This window comes from Salminus brasiliensis, chromosome 6, assembly GCF_030463535.1.
Source record: "Salminus brasiliensis chromosome 6, fSalBra1.hap2, whole genome shotgun sequence".
In the NCBI taxonomy this organism is placed as follows: Eukaryota; Metazoa; Chordata; class Actinopteri; order Characiformes; family Bryconidae; genus Salminus; species Salminus brasiliensis.
The window spans coordinates 35934241-35946740 of NC_132883.1; the positions used below are offsets into that span (position 1 = coordinate 35934241).

The following is a 12500-nucleotide window of genomic DNA, read 5'->3' on the forward strand; positions in this document are numbered from 1 at the left end:
GGGTTCGATCCCCGTTCGTGCCTTTTCCAAGCAAAAAGAAGCTTAATGGGAGCTTTTATTACATGTCAATCAAATCCTCCCCATCTTTGCTGAATGTCTTATTTTTTTCTCATGCTCTTGGGTTCCTTAAACAGAAGATTGGCAAAGGGGATGTAGCTCAGTGGTAGAGCGCATGCTTTGCATGTAAGAGGTCCAGGGTTCAATCCCCTGCATCTCCATGTTATAACCTGCTGGGCAGGTTTTTGCAACTTCAGACTACGAGGATCAGGAATTTTTCTTCATTGTCTGACCTATTAGAGTATTTCTTTGCAACTTCAGAGAAACACAAACCAGACATTTAGTTCTAGACAAATTCTGCCGCATGTGTTGCAAGGTGCCCAGGATGAGAGTACATGCACATTCTTGTACTGAAGCAGAGGTCACACCAACGTTTGCTAAAAGTTCAAACTGAGCATTTAGCAAGAATTTTATTCATTGAGTCAGCCAAGAATTGTCAGGAGACCGGATGAGGCATAGAGTCATGGGACTAGCACAGTTCATGAGCTGGCATGTTGGCCAAGTGGTAAGGCGTTGGTCTCGTAAACAGAAGATCATGGGTTCGACCTCAGTCCGTGCCTTCTTTCTTGGAAGATTCTGCCCAATGTCACTTTGCTGGTAGCTTTTGCATGCCCCATCATATGTGATGTTCCAGCTTACTATGTTAAAATGCTGACTATGCAGGATTTTAACTCTGCCCTCACTGTAAGTTTAAAGCTTTGGCTTGTCCCATGGGCACATTGTCAACAACCTACTGCAAGTTGTGGATGTAGCTAAGTAGTCGAGCGCATGCTTCGCATGTATGAGATCCTGGGTTCAATCCTCAGCATCTCCACTGAATTTGTCTTTTAGACTGAAGCTCATTATTGGAAGCATGCTGAAGTGAATCAAAACCACAACAAAAACTGTTCATTAAAAAGGCATTTGCAGCTGGAGGAACTTGCTTGATTTGCATGTTCTGAGACAGTATCAGAAGAATGTTTACTGTTATGCTCAGGTAATTAACTCCTGTTGCTTTTACAGGTACATTTGTCCAGTGCTTCCACGCCAATTCAAAACCAAAGCTGTGGGTGTGATGGCCAAGTGGCAAGGCGTCTGTTTTGTAAACCGAAGATCACAGGTTTGATCCCCGTTCGTGCCCTTTCCAAGCAAAAAGAAGCTTAATGGGAGCTTTTATTACATGTCAATCAAATCCTCCCCATCTTTGCTGAATGTCTTATTTTTTTCTCATGCTCTTAGGTTCCTCAAACAGAAGATTGGCAGAGGGGATGTAGCTCAGTGGTAGAGCGCATGCTTTGCATGTATGAGGTCCAGGGTTCAATCCCCTGCATCTCCATGTTATAACCTGCTGGGCAGGTTTTTGTAACTTCAGACTACGTGGATCAGGAATTTTTCTTCATTGTCTGACCTATTAGAGTATTTGTTTGCAACTTCAAAGAAACACAAACCAGACATTTAGTTCTAGACAAATTCTGCCGCATGTGTTGCAAGGTGCCCAGGATGGGAGTACATGCACATTCTTGTACTGAAGCAGAGGTCACACCAACGTTTGCTAAAAGTTCAAACTGAGCATTTAGCAAGAATTTTATTCATTGAGTCAGCCAAGAATTGTCAGGAGACCGGATGAGGCATAGAGTCATGAGACTAGCACAGTTTATGAGCTGGCATGTTGGCCAAGTGGTAAGGCGTTGGTCTCGTAAACAGAAGATCATGGGTTCGACCCCAGTCCGTGCCTTCTTACTTGGAAGATTCTGCCCAATGTCACTTTGCTGGTAGCTTTTGCATGCCCCATCATATGTGATGTTCCAGCTTACTATGTTAAAATGCTGACTATGCAGGATTTTAACTCTGCCCTCACTGTAAGTTTAAAGCTTTGGCTTGTCCCATGGGCACATTGTCAACAACCTACAGCAAGTTGGGGATGTAGCTCAGTGGTAGAGCATGTATGAGGTCCTGGGTTCAATCCCCAGCATCTCCACTGATTTTGTCTTTTAGACTGAAGCTCATTATTGGAAGCATGCTGAAGTGAATCAAAACCACAACAAAAAATGTTCATTAAAAAGGCATTTGCAGCTGGAGGAACTTGCTTGATTTGCATGTTCTGAGACAGTATCAGAAGAATGTTTACTGTTATGCTCAGGTAATTAACTACTGTTGCTTTTGCAGGTACATTTGTCCAGTGCTTCCACGCCAATTCAAAACCAAGGCTGTGGGAGCGATGGCCAAGTGGCAAGGCGTCTGTCTTGTAAACCAAAGGTCACAGGTTCGATCCCCTTTCGTGCCTTTTCCAAGCAAAAAGAAGCTTAATGGGAGCTTTTATTACATGTCAATCAAATCCTCCCCATCTTTGCTGAATGTCTTATTTTTTCTCATGCTCTTGGGTTCCTCAAACAGAAGATTGGCAAAGGGGATGTAGCTCAGTGGTAGAGTGCTTGCTTTGCATGTATGAGGTCCAGGGTTCAATCCCCTGCATCTCCATGTTATAACCTGCTGGGTAGGTTTTTGCAACTTCAGACTACGAGGATCAGGAATTTTTCTTCATTGTCTGACCTATTAGAGTATTTCTTTGCAACTTCAGAGAAACACAAACCAGACATTTAGTTCTAGACAAATTCTGCCGCATGTGTTGCAAGGTGCCCAGGATGGGAGTACATGCACATTCTTGTACTGAAGCAGAGGTCACACCAACGTTTGCTAAAAGTTCAAACTGAGCATTTAGCAAGAATTTTATTCACTGAGTCAGCCAAGAATTGTCAGGAGACCGGTTGAGGCATAGAGTCATGGGACTAGCACAGTTGATGAGCTGGCATGGTGGCCAAGTGGTAAGGCGTCGGTCTTGTAAACCGAAGATCATGGGTTCGACCCCTGTCCGTGCCTTCTTTCTTGGAAGATTCTGCCCAATGTCACTTTGCTGGTAGCTTTTGCATGCCCCATCATATATGATTTTCCAGCTTACTATGTTAAAATGCTGACTATGCAGGATTTTAACTCTGCCCTCACTGTAAGTTTGAAGCTTTGGCTTGTCCCATGGGCACATTGTCAACAACCCACATCAAGTTGGGGGTGTGGCTCAGTGGTAGAGCGCATGCTTTGCATGTATGAGGTCCTGGGTTCAATCCCCAGCATCTCCACTGATTTTGTCTTTTAGACTGAAGCTCATTATTGGAAGCATGCTGAAGTGAATCAAAACCACAACAAAAACTGTTCATTAAAAAGGCATGTGCAGCTGGAGGAACTTGCTTGATTTGCATGTTCCGAGACAGTATCAGAAGAATGTTTACTGTTATGCTCAGGTAATTAACTACTGTTGCTTTTACAGGTACATTTGTCCAGTGCTTCCACGCCAATTCAAAACCAAAGCTGTGGGCGCGATGGCCAAGTGGCAAGGCGTCTGTCTTGTAAACCAAAGGTCACAGGTTCGATCCCCGTTCGTGCCTTTTCCAAGCAAAAAGAAGCTTAATGGGAGTTTTTATTACATGTCAATCAAATCCTCCCCATCTTTGCTGAATGTCTTGCTTTTACTCATGCTCTTGGGTTCCTTAAATAGAAGATTTGCAGAGGGGATGTATCTCAGTGGTAAAGCGCATGCTTTGCATGTAAGAGGTCCAGGGTTCAATCCCCTGCATCTCCATGTTATAACCTGCTGGGCAGGTTTTTGCAACTTCAGACTACGAGGATCAGGAATTTTTCTTCATTTTCTGACCTATTAGAGTATTTCTTTGCAACTTCAGAGAAACACAAACCAGACATTTAGTTCTAGACAAATTCTGCCGCATGTGTTGCAAGGTGCCCAGGATGAGAGTACATGCACATTCTTGTACTGAAGCAGAGGTCACACCAACGTTTGCTAAAAGTTCAAACTGAGCATTTAGCAAGAATTTTATTCATTGAGTCAGCCAAGAATTGTCAGGAGACCGGATGAGGCATAGAGTCATGGGACTAGCACAGTTCATGAGCTGGCATGTTGGCCAAGTGGTAAGGCGTTGGTCTCGTAAACAGAAGATCGTGGGTTCGACCTCAGTCCGTGCCTTCTTTCTTGGAAGATTCTGCCCAATGTCACTTTGCTGGTAGCTTTTGCATGCCCCATCATATGTGATGTTCCAGCTTACTATGTTAAAATGCTGACTATGCAGGATTTTAACTCTGCCCTCACTGTAAGTTTAAAGCTTTGGCTTGTCCCATGGGCACATTGTCAACAACCTACTGCAAGTTGTGGATGTAGCTAAGTGGTCGAGCGCATGCTTCGCATGTATGAGATCCTGGGTTCAATCCTCAGCATCTCCACTGAATTTGTCTTTTAGACTGAAGCTCATTATTGGAAGCATGCTGAAGTGAATCAAAACCACAACAAAAACTGTTCATTAAAAAGGCATTTGCAGCTGGAGGAACTTGCTTGATTTGCATGTTCTGAGACAGTATCAGAAGAATGTTTACTGTTATGCTCAGGTAATTAACTCCTGTTGCTTTTACAGGTACATTTGTCCAGTGCTTCCACGCCAATTCAAAACCAAAGCTGTGGGTGTGATGGCCAAGTGGCAAGGCGTCTGTCTTGTAAACCGAAGATCACAGGTTTGATCCCCGTTCGTGCCCTTTCCAAGCAAAAAGAAGCTTAATGGGAGCTTTTATTACATGTCAATCAAATCCTCCCCATCTTTGCTGAATGTCTTATTTTTTTCTCATGCTCTTAGGTTCCTCAAACAGAAGATTGGCAGAGGGGATATAGCTCAGTGGTAGAACGCATGCTTTGCATGTATGAGGTCCAGGGTTCAATCCCCTGCATCTCCATGTTATAACCTGCTGGGCAGGTTTTTGTAACTTCAGACTACGTGGATCAGGAATTTTTCTTCATTGTCTGACCTATTAGAGTATTTGTTTGCAACTTCAGAGAAACACAAACCAGACATTTAGTTCTAGACAAATTCTGCCGCATGTGTTGCAAGGTGCCCAGGATGGGAGTACATGCACATTCTTGTACTGAAGCAGAGGTCACACCAACGTTTGCTAAAAGTTCAAACTGAGCATTTAGCAAGAATTTTATTCATTGAGTCAGCCAAGAATTGTCAGGAGACCGGATGAGGCATAGAGTCATGAGACTAGCACAGTTTATGAGCTGGCATGTTGGCCAAGTGGTAAGGCGTTGGTCTCGTAAACAGAAGATCATGGGTTCGACCCCAGTCCGTGCCTTCTTACTTGGAAGATTCTGCCCAATGTCACTTTGCTGGTAGCTTTTGCATGCCCCATCATATGTGATGTTCCAGCTTACTATGTTAAAATGCTGACTATGCAGGATTTTAACTCTGCCCTCACTGTAAGTTTAAAGCTTTGGCTTGTCCCATGGGCACATTGTCAACAACCTACAGCAAGTTGGGGATGTAGCTCAGTGGTAGAGCGCATGCTTCGCATGTATGAGGTCCTGGGTTCAATCCCCAGCATCTCCACTGATTTTGTCTTTTAGACTGAAGCTCATTATTCGAAGCATGCTGAAGTGAATCAAAACCACAACAAAAAATGTTCATTAAAAAGGCATTTGCAGCTGGAGGAACTTGCTTGATTTGCATGTTCTGAGACAGTATCAGAAGAATGTTTACTGTTATGCTCAGGTAATTAACTACTGTTGCTTTTGCAGGTACATTTGTCCAGTGCTTCCACGCCAATTCAAAACCAAGGCTGTGGGAGCGATGGCCAAGTGGCAAGGCGTCTGTCTTGTAAACCAAAGGTCACAAGTTCGATCCCCGTTCGTGCCTTTTCCAAGCAAAAAGAAGCTTAATGGGAGCTTTTATTACATGTCAATCAAATCCTCCCCATCTTTGCTGAATGTCTTATTTTTTCTCATGCTCTTGGGTTCCTCAAACAGAAGATTGGCAAAGGGGATGTAGCTCAGTGGTAGAGTGCTTGCTTTGCATGTATGAGGTCCAGGGTTCAATCCCCTGCATCTCCATGTTATAACCTGCTGGGTAGGTTTTTGCAACTTCAGACTACGAGGATCAGGAATTTTTCTTCATTGTCTGACCTATTAGAGTATTTCTTTGCAACTTCAGAGAAACACAAACCAGACATTTAGTTCTAGACAAATTCTGCCGCATGTGTTGCAAGGTGCCCAGGATGGGAGTACATGCACATTCTTGTACTGAAGCAGAGGTCACACCAACGTTTGCTAAAAGTTCAAACTGAGCATTTAGCAAGAATTTTATTCACTGAGTCAGCCAAGAATTGTCAGGAGACCGGTTGAGGCATAGAGTCATGGGACTAGCACAGTTGATGAGCTGGCATGGTGGCCAAGTGGTAAGGCGTCGGTCTTGTAAACCGAAGATCATGGGTTCGACCCCTGTCCGTGCCTTCTTTCTTGGAAGATTCTGCCCAATGTCACTTTGCTGGTAGCTTTTGCATGCCCCATCATATATGATTTTCCAGCTTACTATGTTAAAATGCTGACTATGCAGGATTTTAACTCTGCCCTCACTGTAAGTTTGAAGCTTTGGCTTGTCCCATGGGCACATTGTCAACAACCCACATCAAGTTGGGGGTGTGGCTCAGTGGTAGAGCGCATGCTTTGCATGTATGAGGTCCTGGGTTCAATCCCCAGCATCTCCACTGATTTTGTCTTTTAGACTGAAGCTCATTATTGGAAGCATGCTGAAGTGAATCAAAACCACAACAAAAACTGTTCATTAAAAAGGCATGTGCAGCTGGAGGAACTTGCTTGATTTGCATGTTCTGAGACAGTATCAGAAGAATGTTTACTGTTATGCTCAGGTAATTAACTACTGTTGCTTTTACAGGTACATTTGTCCAGTGCTTCCACGCCAATTCAAAACCAAAGCTGTGGGCGCGATGGCCAAGTGGCAAGGCGTCTGTCTTGTAAACCAAAGGTCACAGGTTCGATCCCCGTTCGTGCCTTTTCCAAGCAAAAAGAAGCTTAATGGGAGTTTTTATTACATGTCAATCAAATCCTCCCCATCTTTGCTGAATGTCTTGCTTTTACTCATGCTCTTGGGTTCCTTAAATAGAAGATTTGCAGAGGGGATGTATCTCAGTGGTAAAGCGCATGCTTTGCATGTAAGAGGTCCAGGGTTCAATCCCCTGCATCTCCATGTTATAACCTGCTGGGCAGGTTTTTGCAACTTCAGACTACGAGGATCAGGAATTTTTCTTCATTTTCTGACCTATTAGAGTATTTCTTTGCAACTTCAGAGAAACACAAACCAGACATTTAGTTCTAGACAAATTCTGCCGCATGTGTTGCAAGGTGCCCAGGATGAGAGTACATGCACATTCTTGTACTGAAGCAGAGGTCACACCAACGTTTGCTAAAAGTTCAAACTGAGCATTTAGCAAGAATTTTATTCATTGAGTCAGCCAAGAATTGTCAGGAGACCGGATGAGGCATAGAGTCATGGGACTAGCACAGTTCATGAGCTGGCATGTTGGCCAAGTGGTAAGGCGTTGGTCTCGTAAACAGAAGATCGTGGGTTCGACCTCAGTCCGTGCCTTCTTTCTTGGAAGATTCTGCCCAATGTCACTTTGCTGGTAGCTTTTGCATGCCCCATCATATGTGATGTTCCAGCTTACTATGTTAAAATGCTGACTATGCAGGATTTTAACTCTGCCCTCACTGTAAGTTTAAAGCTTTGGCTTGTCCCATGGGCACATTGTCAACAACCTACTGCAAGTTGTGGATGTAGCTAAGTGGTCGAGCGCATGCTTCGCATGTATGAGATCCTGGGTTCAATCCTCAGCATCTCCACTGAATTTGTCTTTTAGACTGAAGCTCATTATTGGAAGCATGCTGAAGTGAATCAAAACCACAACAAAAACTGTTCATTAAAAAGGCATTTGCAGCTGGAGGAACTTGCTTGATTTGCATGTTCTGAGACAGTATCAGAAGAATGTTTACTGTTATGCTCAGGTAATTAACTCCTGTTGCTTTTACAGGTACATTTGTCCAGTGCTTCCACGCCAATTCAAAACCAAAGCTGTGGGTGTGATGGCCAAGTGGCAAGGCGTCTGTCTTGTAAACCGAAGATCACAGGTTTGATCCCCGTTCGTGCCCTTTCCAAGCAAAAAGAAGCTTAATGGGAGCTTTTATTACATGTCAATCAAATCCTCCCCATCTTTGCTGAATGTCTTATTTTTTTCTCATGCTCTTAGGTTCCTCAAACAGAAGATTGGCAGAGGGGATATAGCTCAGTGGTAGAACGCATGCTTTGCATGTATGAGGTCCAGGGTTCAATCCCCTGCATCTCCATGTTATAACCTGCTGGGCAGGTTTTTGTAACTTCAGACTACGTGGATCAGGAATTTTTCTTCATTGTCTGACCTATTAGAGTATTTGTTTGCAACTTCAGAGAAACACAAACCAGACATTTAGTTCTAGACAAATTCTGCCGCATGTGTTGCAAGGTGCCCAGGATGGGAGTACATGCACATTCTTGTACTGAAGCAGAGGTCACACCAACGTTTGCTAAAAGTTCAAACTGAGCATTTAGCAAGAATTTTATTCATTGAGTCAGCCAAGAATTGTCAGGAGACCGGATGAGGCATAGAGTCATGAGACTAGCACAGTTTATGAGCTGGCATGTTGGCCAAGTGGTAAGGCGTTGGTCTCGTAAACAGAAGATCATGGGTTCGACCCCAGTCCGTGCCTTCTTACTTGGAAGATTCTGCCCAATGTCACTTTGCTGGTAGCTTTTGCATGCCCCATCATATGTGATGTTCCAGCTTACTATGTTAAAATGCTGACTATGCAGGATTTTAACTCTGCCCTCACTGTAAGTTTAAAGCTTTGGCTTGTCCCATGGGCACATTGTCAACAACCTACAGCAAGTTGGGGATGTAGCTCAGTGGTAGAGCGCATGCTTCGCATGTATGAGGTCCTGGGTTCAATCCCCAGCATCTCCACTGATTTTGTCTTTTAGACTGAAGCTCATTATTCGAAGCATGCTGAAGTGAATCAAAACCACAACAAAAAATGTTCATTAAAAAGGCATTTGCAGCTGGAGGAACTTGCTTGATTTGCATGTTCTGAGACAGTATCAGAAGAATGTTTACTGTTATGCTCAGGTAATTAACTACTGTTGCTTTTGCAGGTACATTTGTCCAGTGCTTCCACGCCAATTCAAAACCAAGGCTGTGGGAGCGATGGCCAAGTGGCAAGGCGTCTGTCTTGTAAACCAAAGATCACAGGTTCGATCCCCGTTCGTGCCTTTTCCAAGCAAAAAGAAGCTTAATGGGAGCTTTTATTACATGTCAATCAAATCCTCCCCATCTTTGCTGAATGTCTTATTTTTTCTCATGCTCTTGGGTTCCTCAAACAGAAGATTGGCAAAGGGGATGTAGCTCAGTGGTAGAGTGCTTGCTTTGCATGTATGAGGTCCAGGGTTCAATCCTCTGCATCTCCATGTTATAACCTGCTGGGCAGGTTTTTGCAACTTTAGACTACGAGGATCAGGAATTTTTCTTCATTGTCTGACCTATTAGAGTATTTCTTTGCAACTTCAGAGAAACACAAACCAGACATTTAGTTCTAGACAAATTATGCCGCATGTGTTGCAAGGTGCCCAGGATGGGAGTACATGCACATTCTTGTACTGAAGCAGAGGTCACACCAACGTTTGCTAAAAGTTCAAACTGAGCATTTAGCAAGAATTTTATTCATTGAGTCAGCCAAGAATTGTCAGGAGACCGGATGAGGCATATAGTCATGGGACTAGCACAGTTTACGAGCTGGCATGTTGGCCAAGTGGTAAGGCGTTGGTCTCGTAAACAGAAGATCATGGGTTCGACCCCAGTCTGTGCCTTCTTTCTTGGAAGATTCTGCCCAATGTCACTTTGCTGGTAGCTTTTACATGCCCCATCATATGTGATGTTCCAGCTTACTATGTTAAAATGCTGACTATGCAGGATTTTAACTCTGCCCTCACTGTAAGTTTGAAGCTTTGGCTTGTCCCATGGGCACATTGTCAACAACCCACATCAAGTTGGGGGTGTGGCTCAGTGGTAGAGCGCATGCTTTGCATGTATGAGGTCCTGGGTTCAATCCCCAGCATCTCCACTGAATTTGTCTTTTAGACTGAAGCTCATTATTGGAAGCATGCTGAAGTGAATCAAAACCACAACAAAAAATGTTCATTAAAAAGGCATTTGCAGCTGGAGGAACTTGCTTGATTTGCATGTTCTGAGACAGTATCAGAAGAATGTTTACTGTTATGCTCAGGTAACCGAAGATCACGGGTTCGATCCCCGTTCGTGCCTTTTCCAAGCAAAAAGAAGCTTAATGGAAGCTTTTATTACATGTTAATCAAATCCTCCCCATCTTTGCTGTATGTCTTACTTTTACTTATGCTCTTGGGTTCCTCAAACAGAAGATTGGCAGAGGGGATGTAGCTCAGTGGTAGAGGGCATGCTTTGCATGTATGAGGTCCTGGGTTCAATCCCCACCGTCTCCACTGAATTTGTCTTTCAGACTGAAGCTCATTATTGGAAGCATGCTGAAGTGAATCAAAACCACAACAAAAACTGTTCAATAAAAAGGCATTTGCAGCTGGAGGAACTTGCTTGATTTGCATGTTCTGAGACAGTATCAGAAGAATGTTTACAGTTATGCTCAGGTAATTAACTCCTGTTGCTTTTACAGGTACATTTGTCCAGTGCTTCCACGCCAATTCAAAACGAAGGCTGTGGGCGCGATGGCCAAGTGGCAAGGCGTCGGTCTTGTAAACCGAAGATCACGGGTTCAATCCCCGTTCGTGCCTTTTCCAAGCAAAAAGAAGCTTAATGGGAGTTTTTATTACATGTCAATCAAATCCTCCCCATCTTTGCTGAATGTCTTGCTTTTACTCATGCTCTTGGGTTCCTTAAATAGAAGATTTGCAGAGGGGATGTATCTCAGTGGTAAAGCGCATGCTTTGCATGTATGAGGTCCAGGGTTCAATCTCCTGCATCTCCATGTTATAACCTGTTGGGCAGGTTTTTGCAACTTCAGACTACGAGGATCAGGAATTTTTCGTCATTGTCTGACCTATTAGAGTATTTCTTTGCAACTTCAGAGAAACAAAAAACCAGACATTTAGTTCTAGAAAAATTCTGCCGCATGTGTTGCACGGTGCCCAGGATGGGAGTACATGCACATTCTTGTAGTGAAGCAGAGGTCACACCAACGTTTGCTAAAAGTTCAAACTGAGCAATTAGCAAGAATTTTATTCATTGAGTCAGCCAAGAATTGTCAGGAGACCGGTTGAGGCATAGAGTCATGGGACTAGCACAGTTGATGAGCTGGCATGGTGGCCAAGTGGTAAGGCGTCGGTCTCGTAAACCGAAGACCATGGGTTCGACCCCAGTCCGTGCCTTCTTTCTTGGAAGATTCTGCCCAATGTCACTTTGCTGGTAGCTTTTGCATGCCCCATCATATATGATGTTCCAGCTTACTATGTTAAAATGCTGAGTATGCAGGATTTTAACTCTGCCCTCACTGTACGTTTAAAGCTTTGGCTTGTCCCATGGGCACATTGTCAACAACCTACAGCAAGTTGGGGATGTAGCTCAGTGGTAGAGCGCTTGCTTTGCATGTATGAGGTCCTGGGTTCAATCCCCAGCATCTCCACTGAATTTGTCTTTTAGACTGAAGCTCATTATTGGAAGCATGCTGAAGTGAATCAAAACCACAACAAAAACTGTTCAATAAAAGGCATTTGCAGCTGGAGGAACTTGCTTGATTTGCATGTTCTGAGACAGTATCAGAAGAATATTTACTGTTATGCTCAGGTAATTAACTCCTGTTGCTTTTACAGGTACATTTGTCCAGTGCTTCCACGCCAATTCAAAACAAAGGCTGTGGGCGCGATGGCCAAGTGGCAAGGCGTCGGTCTTGTAAACCGAAGATCACGGGTTCGATCCCCGTTCGTGCCTTTTCCAAGCAAAAAGAAGCTTAATGGGAGCTTTTATTACATGTCAATCAAATCCTCCCCATCTTTGCTGAATGTCTTAATTTTTTCTCATGCTCTTGGGTTCCTTAAACAGAAGATTGGCAAAGGGGATGTAGCTCAGTGGTAGAGCGCATGCTTTGCATGTAAGAGGCCCAGGGTTCAATCCCCTGCATCTCCATGTTATAACCTGCTGGGCAGGTTTTTGCAACTTCAGACTACGAGGATCAGGAATTTTTCTTCATTGTCTGACCTATTAGAGTATTTCTTTGCAACTTCAGAGAAACACAAACCAGACATTTAGTTCTAGACAAATTATGCCGCATGTGTTGCAAGGTGCCCAGGATGGGAGTACATGCACATTCTTGTACTGAAGCAGAGGTCACACCAACGTTTGCTAAAAGTTCAAACTGAGCATTTAGCAAGAATTTTATTCACTGAGTCAGCCAAGAATTGTCAGGAGACCGGTTGAGGCATAGAGTCATGGGACTAGCACAGTTGATGAGCTAGCATGGTGGCCAAGTGGTAAGGCGTCGGTCTTGTAAA

At 43.8% G+C, this 12500-nt stretch overlaps 14 non-coding genes across 14 annotated transcripts in view; all 14 read left to right on the plus strand.

The window, feature by feature from the left end:
- The window catches only part of trnat-ugu (transfer RNA threonine (anticodon UGU)), a 72-nt gene extending 49 nt beyond the window's left edge, over positions 1-23 (plus strand). The window contains exon 1 of the tRNA in view: positions 1-23. This exon is cut by the window's left edge and continues 49 nt beyond it. This is a non-coding gene — a tRNA (tRNA-Thr).
- Positions 24-1300: 1277 nt separating this feature from the next.
- trnaa-ugc (transfer RNA alanine (anticodon UGC)) lies at positions 1301-1372 on the plus strand. Its single transcript has one exon. It is a non-coding gene; the product is annotated as a tRNA-Ala (tRNA).
- Positions 1373-2841: 1469 nt separating this feature from the next.
- trnat-ugu (transfer RNA threonine (anticodon UGU)) lies at positions 2842-2913 on the plus strand. Its single transcript has one exon. It is a non-coding gene; the product is annotated as a tRNA-Thr (tRNA).
- A 182-nt stretch (positions 2914-3095) lies between these two features.
- trnaa-ugc (transfer RNA alanine (anticodon UGC)) lies at positions 3096-3167 on the plus strand. Its single transcript has one exon. It is a non-coding gene; the product is annotated as a tRNA-Ala (tRNA).
- Positions 3168-5402: 2235 nt separating this feature from the next.
- Positions 5403-5474, plus strand: trnaa-cgc (transfer RNA alanine (anticodon CGC)). The gene has a single exon. It is a non-coding gene; the product is annotated as a tRNA-Ala (tRNA).
- Positions 5475-6301: 827 nt separating this feature from the next.
- trnat-ugu (transfer RNA threonine (anticodon UGU)) lies at positions 6302-6373 on the plus strand. Its single transcript has one exon. It is a non-coding gene; the product is annotated as a tRNA-Thr (tRNA).
- Positions 6374-6555: 182 nt separating this feature from the next.
- On the plus strand, positions 6556-6627 carry trnaa-ugc (transfer RNA alanine (anticodon UGC)). The gene has a single exon. It is a non-coding gene; the product is annotated as a tRNA-Ala (tRNA).
- Positions 6628-8862: 2235 nt separating this feature from the next.
- On the plus strand, positions 8863-8934 carry trnaa-cgc (transfer RNA alanine (anticodon CGC)). Its single transcript has one exon. It is a non-coding gene; the product is annotated as a tRNA-Ala (tRNA).
- Positions 8935-10015: 1081 nt separating this feature from the next.
- On the plus strand, positions 10016-10087 carry trnaa-ugc (transfer RNA alanine (anticodon UGC)). The gene has a single exon. It is a non-coding gene; the product is annotated as a tRNA-Ala (tRNA).
- A 628-nt stretch (positions 10088-10715) lies between these two features.
- trnat-ugu (transfer RNA threonine (anticodon UGU)) lies at positions 10716-10787 on the plus strand. The gene has a single exon. It is a non-coding gene; the product is annotated as a tRNA-Thr (tRNA).
- Positions 10788-11309: 522 nt separating this feature from the next.
- trnat-cgu (transfer RNA threonine (anticodon CGU)) lies at positions 11310-11381 on the plus strand. Its single transcript has one exon. It is a non-coding gene; the product is annotated as a tRNA-Thr (tRNA).
- Positions 11382-11563: 182 nt separating this feature from the next.
- Positions 11564-11635, plus strand: trnaa-ugc (transfer RNA alanine (anticodon UGC)). Its single transcript has one exon. It is a non-coding gene; the product is annotated as a tRNA-Ala (tRNA).
- Positions 11636-11868: 233 nt separating this feature from the next.
- trnat-ugu (transfer RNA threonine (anticodon UGU)) lies at positions 11869-11940 on the plus strand. The gene has a single exon. It is a non-coding gene; the product is annotated as a tRNA-Thr (tRNA).
- A 522-nt stretch (positions 11941-12462) lies between these two features.
- trnat-ugu (transfer RNA threonine (anticodon UGU)) overlaps positions 12463-12500 on the plus strand; it is a 72-nt gene continuing 34 nt past the window's right edge. The window contains exon 1 of the tRNA in view: positions 12463-12500. This exon is cut by the window's right edge and continues 34 nt beyond it. This is a non-coding gene — a tRNA (tRNA-Thr).